Source organism: Ixodes scapularis, unplaced genomic scaffold (assembly GCF_016920785.2).
Source record: "Ixodes scapularis isolate PalLabHiFi unplaced genomic scaffold, ASM1692078v2 PGA_scaffold6__148_contigs__length_123643588, whole genome shotgun sequence".
NCBI lineage: Eukaryota > Metazoa > Arthropoda > Arachnida > Ixodida > Ixodidae > Ixodes > Ixodes scapularis.
Window position 1 is genome coordinate 115,152,296 of NW_024609881.1, and position 9,809 is coordinate 115,162,104.

Genomic DNA, 9,809 nt, shown 5'->3' on the forward strand with positions numbered 1-9,809 from the left:
TAGATTTCAATGTCTGCTGTGTCAATCTTCTTTCCTTTGTCATTCTGTACTGCTTTGACCGACTGTTAAAGAGACACATCACGTATGAGATTAATAAATTGTTGAGTTTTCTAGCTGAGGAACAACCTTAGGTATCTACTTCTACCGGTTGATAACTCCAGTCCTGAACAAGATAACAACCCAGTTAAAAATACCCATTGGGTCCAATTGGATTTTCCAATTGGTACCAATTGCCAAAATCGGTTGTGTTTTGGAACGCCCCGTTGGAAAAAATGAAAACTGGTTCAATATTACCAATTGGTTTTTTTCCAGTTGGCACCATGACCAACTGTGTTTTAGAACACCCAATTGGAAATATCTCAATTGGTTTTTTTTCCAATTGGAATCATAACCGACTGTGTTTTGGAACGCCCAATTGGAAAAATACCAATTGCTGTGGTTCTGATTAGAATGGTTCCAAGCGGAACCACACCAATAGGTATTTCTCCAATTGGTCTGAAATTCCCTTTAGAAAACCGCCAGTTCACACATTTCTAATTCAAACTATAACCAATTAGAAAGATAGCTAGCAAGAGAAATTGGTTTTCTGATGCATTAGCAACTTACACAGCCAAAGGAAGGACTCCTAAATGAAATTTCAAATTGAGCATGTCTCACATAAGTACGTCTAGATATGCCAGTTGGATATGTTCCTAACAAATAGGGTTTTACTATATACAAAACATTTGAAGCCTGTTCTGAAATAATACATTATTTTAGAAACACACCTTTTCTATTATTTTTTTTTTTTTAATGAGTTCTTTGCAGTCAGGCTAAATGGTGCCAAACACCTTTGCAAGATATGAGAAACAAGCAAAATTAAAAGGAGCACATTTATTACAATAGAAAAGGAAACACTAAAACCTAGTTCAGACCAAAAAGGATTTTTCTTTTTCCTTTTACCAAGAGTAGGACGATTCCTGAAAGACGCTATGACGTCCTTGAGCATTTGTTTAGCGTCCCCCCCCACAGTTATTATGCAGATATGCTCTTGGACAACACTTGTTCTCTGGATGGTCTGCGGACACTGTAAATAGTCACAAACTGGATTTTAATCTATTAACATCAGAGCTGCATTCTTCTTGCTTGAAATTCTGAAATGAACGAGTACATTAGCAAAAATGCCAGTCGGTATCATGACGTGGGTAAAACATGAAAGCATAGAAATCAATTAAAGCTAGATAATAAGGACAATAAGTTAGTATGGGCTTCTGAATTATGATAGTGATCCAAGGCTTGTCGAAAATTTTGGAAGGATAAATGGCTCACAAGTCTAACACACCTGGCAGCAGAGAGTTGAGTGTTGTCCGTTCAATTCAATAGTTTTCTGCCATCTTGAGCTTATACATCAAAATTAGTCCCTTTTTACATACCTAGTGAGAGAAATTTACTATGTTGTTATCAGCTGAGAGGGGATCCAAAGCTTTGCAGTCAGACAAATTTGGGGGTTTTACATACCAACCAATGACGGGCGTCTGGCATGCGCCAGTGGAGGTTTGAGGATTAATGGGACCACCTTAGTATCTTTTGGCATGTAACCGAAAGCATGGTCACACGGACCCTTATCTGCAATAAGCATCCATCAAATTGCGGGCACCTCGGCCGGGATTCGAACCCGCCGCCTGGGCATCCGTAGGCCGGCGCTTTGCCTTGGAGCCAAGGCTTTGCAGTGCGACCATTCGTTTCAACAATTTTGACTGCAAAGAACTATTCGTTCTGTGCACACTGGATCTCGGAAAGGATACAATTGAGGAGTTTCAGCGACGGTGTCACCGCCCTGGCGGCCGGTCGCCGAAAGAGAACGAGGGGGATAGGTTCGCTGGGCGGTGGCTTTGTGTATATGCGTTGGCCACGAACGTAGTCTTATAAACTTCGGCAGCAAGAATATTACGCGGCTCTAGTGTTTCGGTACGAGCAACAGAGGTGACACGATCTGCTACGACCAGCAACGACCACCCGCCGCAGCGATGCAGGCGTCGAAGGAGCGCAACCTGTGTACTACGCAGTCAGCCGCCGTCGCCCGACGCAGATCGTTCGGCATTCAGGGCTTTCCGCCCCGGGTTCTTTGCTTGTACTTGGAACCGAGTATTATTTCCTGTGCTTGTGTATGTGTTCAGTGGCTGGATATGGACCTCATACAGCAGTTCTTCAGACTCAACAGCGATTCAAAGTTGACGGCGGAAGGGCTTGCGGCAAACGCTTTCGGTTGGTGCACGGCTGCGACGACTACACGGATAAATTTTAAGATTGCTGCTAGCAAGGTGGGCCATAGTCGCTTTATGTTGACACGATTTTAAGTGTAAGTACTCCGTGCAAAGGTGAATCTATCGCGTTTCTAATCCACCTTTGTTTTTGTTGTTTTTAACACGCACGAGACTGCTAAGCAAATGCTTCTGTACCGATCACAGAGTGAATGTCTTCGGCCTTACATTGCGGAACGCCCAATAAAAAGTCATGTTCGTTCAGCAAGAAAACTTCCCTTTCGAGTGACCTTCCGATTGATAATTTCTCCCGTACTTGAATGCTTTAATCAACATGATCGATTAAGTTTGCTTCCCTAGTTAGGACATTTTTGTGCTACATGCGGCACTAATGCTTGGCACGATGTTTGCCACTGGTGGTATTGTGAATTGGCTTACTTTCAAAGCTAACAGTGTGACAGGTGGGACCATTCAATTTGCTAAAAATGAGATGATATGGGAATTACGTTGCATAACTAGCGTTTTACGTTTAAGATTGATAAGAAACATGCTCGTGTGATGATGCATGTCTACAGCATAAGCTTTGCAGATCCAGAATGGGTGCGCTCGTGGCTACACCCTTAAGGTTTTTAATGGACCAAATTGGTGATTACACGGCAATAAATGTTGTGGTGAAAAACAGCCCATTGACTCAGTGAGTTTTGATTGTGACCATTGGTGTGCTGTTGGCAAATTAGATAATGGCACACCTATTCCCTGACCATCTGGCTTCAAGGGGCATTGCATCTAGATGTGCTCAAATATCTTTATTTCAAGGTTCAGTGGACCCCTCTGCATCATTACAGGAAGGCAGTCTCAAGCCACAACAAACAGCAGTGAATATACAATGCATAATAACAGGCACCAGTGTCCAGGCATATAGTCTGCAGTAATCAGTTTGAGCCTAAAAATGTTTCTGTTTAGTTTAGATAGTTTGCATTTGGTGTATAATCCACAGGGCCCGATTTCCGCACCCAGTACATAGTCCGCCAAGCTGGTGCGTTGTGTCTTTGTGCTTTTTTTCCTGGGTGGCATTTTCTTCAGAAGTTCTTCGGTGAACGCTATTGAGCCTGAAGAACTGCTTGTGAGGCCCATATCTAGCCACAGAGCACACACAAGCACAGAAAATAACACTCGGTGCCAAGTACAAACGAAGCACCTGGGCGGAAAGCTGTGAATGCCAAACGAGCTGCGTCGGGTGACGGCGACTGACAGCGTTGCGCCCCTTCGACGCCTGCATCGCTGCGGTGGATGGTCGTAGCTAGTCGTAGCAAGATGATCTTCACTTCAAGCAAGAAATCTTGTTATACCATAGTCAAGATATGTGTGCAAGTGTTCGACGACGTGGGCTCTCTCACGTTGGTGCAGTTGTCATCAAGAAAGGTGCATATCAACAATGTTGCGTGTTTGAGGCTGAAACTATGATGCATACTTATCTAAACCTAAATTTATCGGTCTGCGGCTACAAACATTTTCGTTGACGTTGCTTAGATGATGTAACCATTCAGGCCTCGCATTAAATGGTGTTGTGACTCTTCGGTTGTGTATGAAAACCTATTTCTGCCCTAATAAAAGACATTTTCAAAAGGACATGTGTCTTTTGCTGATACATATCTTCCAATTTACAATGCAGAGGCAAACAGAAAATCAACTGCATACATCTACAACTTAGCATAAGCACCTTTGGCATTCATTCTTGAGCACACTCAAATATCAGCTTAGTTTGGTCTTGTTTTAGAAGCTTTGCCCTGTTCTGTAAAAATAAAACAGTTAAAAAAGCTTTACCTTCGTTCTCCTTCTCGCATTTAATACAGACTTGTTTGTCAGCAGATATCACCGTGGCACACACAACTCGAATGACCGATGAGACTATTGCTATTACAATAAAGCTTTCCACAAGAACCAAAACGAGGCTTGTAGGGGTGCAAAAGCACATAGAAATGAGATTGGCGCTTCCGGGGATTGTTTACATTACGCGTAAAAACAGGACGACCGGCGACCAGCTGATCACAAGATAACACCAAGGATACCGATGTTTCGATACACAGAACGCAGGATAAAGACCTCAATCGTCCCTTGTATGCTGCAGTTGTCATACTTTCTATCCAACCGCTTTTTAGCACAATTAACTAGAACAACCGAAGAGTTCGCGACACCTTTTAATGCGAGGCCTGAATGGTTACATCATCTAAGCAACGTCAACGAAAATGTTTGTAGCCGCAGACCGATAAGTCTAGTTTTAGATAAACTACGCGTCATAGTTTCAACGCGCGAACATTGTTGATATGTACCTTTCTTTGGACCCGCGTACATTCGGTTCAACTTGATGAAAGCTGCACCAGAAGTGAGAGCTCACGTCGAACACTTGCACACATATCTTGACTCTGGCAAGATTTCTTGCCTTCAACTGGCTTGAAGACTTCATCTTTAGCGTCACGGTAGGTCTTGGTTGAAACGATGATCGTCTCGCACACGGCAACAAACAGAGAACTACACGCTTTGTTTTATTTATACGCTACTGGTCTACTGGCGTCGCAAATCTATCCCCCTCTTGTCCGCCATGTTGGATTAATCGGAGCGCCCCCTATATTCGCTGAAACTTCTCAATTGCCATTAATTGCATGTGTGAGGCTACACATGCCTTTGATTGCAAAGAGAGCAGAGCTAGCTTTATTCTTACAGCTGTCCACATTCAAATGAATATTTATGATAGCATGCTAGCTGCATTCTGCACAATAGAAGCATTTAATAATTCACAAATATTTTAAGCAACATGTGGCAATAAAAAGGGTGTTAAGAGCAACCCAAAGAAAACAGCAAATATATTGAAGGCTCAAACACTGAATGAGGAAATAGTTACACTAGAAACTGTTTGCTACAATGGAAAGCGTTTTACAATGCGATGTGCGCACCGTACAATGCGATGTGTGCACCGCATGGCAAACTTTTTCCCTAACGCGGACGTGCGGCAACAGTTCCAAGCATAAAAGCAGGTAAAACAAGCGAAGTTGGCAATAAGAACACTTTAGCAAACAAGGTTGACCACGTGAAAATATTCAGAACTTGCTTCAGGAGTCCGAGGGACAAAGAGAAAAATCGCGCTCACCGCAGCTGCCGCGGGACGGAGTTGCTGGCTAACCCCAGCATGTTGCGGCTCCCCCAGGCTTTTTTTGGACACATTGATTAAAACAAAAAAACGTCAAATGTTGGTAAACTTGATGAAAATGTCAAATTTTCACATACCCCTACTCGCATTCCCACACACACACACACATGCTCCCAGAAAAAACAAGCTACTATTGGTGTCACTAGCGATGGGGCGCTCCAACTTTGAAATCGAAACTATTAGTAAAAGTAAAAAAGAACTGCTAAAACGAAAAGCCATCAGAATAATAATAGATAGTATATATATATATATATATATAAAGTAATAAAAACGCACTTCGAAACGTTGTTGGAGTTTTAAAGCATTTAGTGAGTCGACGTTTCGGCCTGAGACAGGCCTTCTCAGTGGGCCTTCTTCAAGACTGGTTGCCAGACTCTGGCAACCAGTCTTGAAGAAGGCCTGTCTCAGGCCGAAACGTCGACTCACTAAATGCTTTAAAACTCCAACAACGTTTCGAAGTGCGACTTTATTACTTTATAGTCTTCGGCATCCTACGCTATATTTTCTTTGTCTATATATATATATATTCCGTTCCACACCCAAAGCGTCAGCTACATCCCGTTCACCCATTGAGGAGCTGTGACCTAGATATGGCTCCCCCAAACTCGCCTTTGTCCCCATCGTGGGTAATCTTCCGCCCCGAAGTCGACACAACGAAACCATCTTCCCTCTCTGCTCGGCCAGAAGGAAGAGAGAGAGGGTACTGGAACCATGTACTCTCGAACCGATGTTTCTACAAAAGGTCCATTAGAGTCAATGGGCATTTTTAACTGGGAAGGTTGAAGAGGCAGCGGTGGCTCCAGCGTAGAATCCCTGAATGTTGCTGGGCGGCCCTCACAGAGTGGTGGCAACACTTGCGTCTGCTAACGGAGATGCCACCTTATCTTCAATCTGTTATAAGGTCATCATGCTGTTATTGTCATTGAGCATTACCACTCATGAAAAGGCACCGCGGGTAACCCAAAGATCACGCAGCATAACTTTCGAATTTTAGTGGTAGGTTTGTTTGTAACAAACTTTCCTGCACAAAAATGGATAAGATGCTGGAAGGTCAGCAGATATTTGCAAAGAGGGTGAAGCATGTAGCGTAGGCAGGAGAAGGGGGGGGGGGGGGGCAGAGGGGGGAAGTGGGGAGTGGTTTAGATGGCCCAAAACCCCCTAAAATGTTCACGAGCCCCCCCAACTGCAACAATTCTGCTACGAGGCGCGGGGAGCGGACAGACACGTCGCAGCTGAGACCCAGTAAATGTGGAATTACCGCCAAAGACTGGCTTTTTTTTTGTTTGTGTGTCTCGAAGCTCAAGGAGACTTGACGTATTTAAAGGAAGGGTTTGTCCCGGCTAGGGATGTCGCGAACCACCCTAGGTTCGATTTCGAAAGATTTCGAAGTTTGTAAAGCGAACTAAGGTTCGATTTCAAAAAATTTCTATATTTGCATACCGACCGAGGTTCGAATTTAAAAAAATTCGCAACTTTCGATCACAGTGGAGTTTCGAATTCTAAAAGTTCGAAGCTTTCAGTTTCTAAAATTTCGGGTTCGAATATTTTGAATATTTTGTGACTTGAGGTTCGAAAAATTCAAATATTTAGAACTTTCCAAACTTTAAATTCGAGATATTCGAAAAATTTGATTTTCTTGTGATCTGAAGTTCCAAAAATTCGAAGATTCCAAAACTCCTTGAAAATAAAATTTGAAGATTTCAATTTCTTTCTGCATAAAGTTCGAAGGTTTTGATTCTCTTCATGAATTCCTTTCAAGTCCAAGTTTTCAAAGTTCGAATTTCAAGTTCATCCACAGTTTCAATTTCAAATAATGTTTTCAAACCTCCCTGGTTTTCACGAAATCAAGTTGAGAAAAGTTAGGGTGCGACATCTAGACTCTGCGAAGTTGGTCAGGCAATTAAATAAGACGACAAGTGTCCCAGATGTGCTGGAATATTTGCCACTGCTGAGTGACGTGTGGCCATAGATCAGTAATTGTGACCGCCAGCCCGGGGGGAGAGGGGGGTCTTTAACCTGCATCACGCAGTAGTGATCACACGAACACTGTGTTACGATACTCATCCAGTTTGAAACAACCAAGGGTGGGCATGAGGTTGAGGCTCAGAAAAACTTTGAAGCGACCTGGCAAACTACCTCCCCACCCCTTGAATGCTGGTAGTAATCCGATCGAACGCCGCCCGAGTGATGCTGGCATATAGTAAGTTAAGTTTGTAATTGTCCTGGAGGTTTATTTTCTGGGACGGAGGAATCGCCTCGCAAAAAGCACAGAAGCCGACACAACTCGAGGTCGAGGAGCGTTCGACCATACAAGTGGCGTCGGAAGAGGAAAAACGGGGGGGGGGGGGGGGGAGGGGGGGCTTCAGCCCCCCTTCTTCCCTTTCTGTAAGGAAAACAATACGGGGAAAGAGGGCGTGGTCGAGCTTATTTTAATCTGAAATTATTTATGCATATGTATAGCTACTGTCGCTCTTCACTGCATAAAAGATCGCGTAGATAATCATTGTTAGAAACTTGTTGTCAAAAGGCACTACTCGTCACATGCTTAGTGGTTCGGAAGTTCAAAGCTATGTCTTTTCGACCTAAATAATTGTGCCAATAGTAAAAAAAAAAGAAGAAAAAAAAAACACGTTAATAAATGCGAGGAGAAAAATCTGGAGAAAAAAAATAACTATCAAGAATTGGCCGGAAGTGTTGACCCTAGTTGTATGTGAGATAACCCTAGTTGTATGGTCCTTGTAACTAACTTTTCATTTTTTATCAATTTCTTCATGTCCGGACTGCTTCGTGGCAGACCTTTAATAGCCCTGCTTTAGGTGCGCTTACAACTGGGTTTAAGGGCTTTCAGAAAAAACTCATGAAAGAATCAGCGAAGCTGTTTGCAATCTCCACTCCGCGCATGCCCAACAGAGTGCGCTGGTTCGCCCACTTTCTAAAACAGTTAAATTGGAGAGCCTTTGCAACATTCTCAAGAAAAAGGGGTATACTGTAATATAATGCATTACACACCATTTTCATGGGAGTACCTATAAATACTCCCAAGAGTGTATCCCTTCAAATGGGAAAAAAAATTTAACGACATGTGGTTACTTCTTTGTTCAAACCAGCGTTTTATTCAACCAAAGTTTATTGCTGAGCCCTTATTGTCGTACAAAAAATTAATGAATTATTTGCGAAAAAGAGAAAATAAAAGAGCACAGTCCATAAAGCCAGTTTTCAAAATAATAAACATATGCAACAAATCTTACAAACTAATAACACACAAAGAAATGACTCCATAGAAGTTGAACTGTCGTCTAAGTTCATATCCTCGGCCTTTCACTGTCGAATATGAGTAATATTCAAATTGGCGCAAAAGTAACGTTCATTCTTTTTTAAAGGTAACCGTAACGGTATATTGTTACGTTCTTAGGACGGTAACGAATCTCAGAACTCGTTAAGTTTTGACGATCTAACGAGTGACGCTAGTTTGTTACATGTTTTGTGTAACGGGCACAACAGTGCTTGGGTCCCACAGGTGCCGAAAGCCCAATACCCAATATCGTTGCACAGCCCCTTGAAGCTGACAGTGCGGCGGGAGCTACATATTTGCCGGACCAGGAAACCGCGTCCCTTTCATTGCTCTGCGTGGATATGGCTGGGAGCGCGGGCATGCTTCGAAAGATCGACGTACGACTGGTCCAACGGGCTCGTAGCTTCCACCACCCTGCCATCCTTGGCCCTTTGAACCTGCCATCAAGAAAAACTTTTAGCGTTCAATAAAAGTGGGTGAGTATTTTATTTAATAAAGGAATTGCTAATTATTGATTTTAAACACATGGTTTCAAATAGAATCTTGCTGAGCATCATCGAAAACTACGATAAAACACCCACGCTACAATGATATGAGGTATGCGCAGCATGTATGGCGTTCTGAAGAAATACTCAATTTGGAAGCCTGTCCTTGTTTTCGGCTTCTTATCGAAGTGCATCTCCGCGCGGGCAATCGGGAGGCGAGATTGACCACGAGGAGATGCTCTCCGATAAGAAGCCGAGAGCCAGATACGTGTCCAAATTCGGCATTTTTTCAGAACGCCGTAAAATGCTGCGCGTGCCTCATGCAGTTATAACATGGGTGCATTTAGCCGTTCTCGATGATGCCGAGCAATTTTATCTTTGAAACCATCCCTTTAAGACTAATATTTAACAATTTAAGTACTCAGAATTTATTAAATATCCCATTATATTGAGCTCTAGCAATTTTCCTCGGACACACTACTATGGGATCAGGCTTCTTTTTTGTGCAATGCATAGTTTTGCAGTAGCGATTTTACCCGTTTTTCCGGAAACACACTGCATATATGTCAAAACAAATGTTTTATACG